Here is a 1,049-nt window from a genome sequence, read left to right on the forward strand (position 1 = left end):
AAAAGAAAAAAATAAAAAAAATGAATTTTTTTTGAAAAAAACTTAGTAATGGCGCACCTATGGACAGTGCGCCATTACTAGTTAAAACTAGTAATGGCGCATTGTCCACAGGTGCGCCATTACTAACAATTTTTTTTTTCAAAACTACTAATGGCACACGGTGGATGTGGTGCGCCATTACTATGTCAAATACTAATGGCGCACCACACCCACGGTGCGCCATTAGTAGTTTTGAAAAAAAAATTACTAATGGCGCACCGTGGGATGTGGTGTGCCATTAGTATTTGCACACTAATGGCGCACCAACACATGGTGCGCCATTAGTATTTAGTAATGGCGCACCACATGTACAGTGCGCCATTACTGTCCATCTCATCTATAGCCCTTTTCCTAGTAGTGTCGGATCTCGACAAACACTCCGCAAAAAGAGTTTACATCGAATAGATCTCCACAATAGAGGGGGAGAACATTGTATTGAGATCCAAAAAGAGAGAAGAAGCCATCTAGCTAATAAGTATGGACCCGTAGGTCTGTGGTAAACTACTCACAACTCATCGGAGGGGCAAGGATGTTGATGTAGAGGCCCTCCGTGGTTGTTTCCCCCTCCGGCAGAGTGCCGGCGAAGGCTCCAAGATGGGATCTCGCGGATACAGAAGGTTACGTCGGTGGAAATTGTGTTTCGTGGTGCTCCTAGATGTTTTCGGGGTACTTAGGTATATATAGGAGGAAGAAGTACGTCGGTGTCCGCCCAAGGGGCCCACGAGACAGGGGGGCGCGCCATACAGGAGGGGGGCGGCCCCCTATCTCGTGGGGCCCTCGGGAGCTTCTTGACTTGCACTCCAAGCTCTTTGGATCATGTTCGTTCCAAAAATTACGCTCCCGAAGGATTCATTTCGTTTGGACTCTGTTTGATATTCCTTTTCTTTGAAATACTGAAATAGGCAAAAAACAGCAATATGGGTTGGGCCTCCGGTTAGTAGGTTAGTCCCAAAAATGATATAAATGTGTAAATAAAGCCCATAAACATCCAAAAGGGGTAATATGATAGC

The sequence above is a fragment of the Triticum dicoccoides genome, chromosome 1B (assembly GCF_002162155.2).
Source record: "Triticum dicoccoides isolate Atlit2015 ecotype Zavitan chromosome 1B, WEW_v2.0, whole genome shotgun sequence".
Taxonomy (NCBI): Eukaryota; Viridiplantae; Streptophyta; class Magnoliopsida; order Poales; family Poaceae; genus Triticum; species Triticum dicoccoides.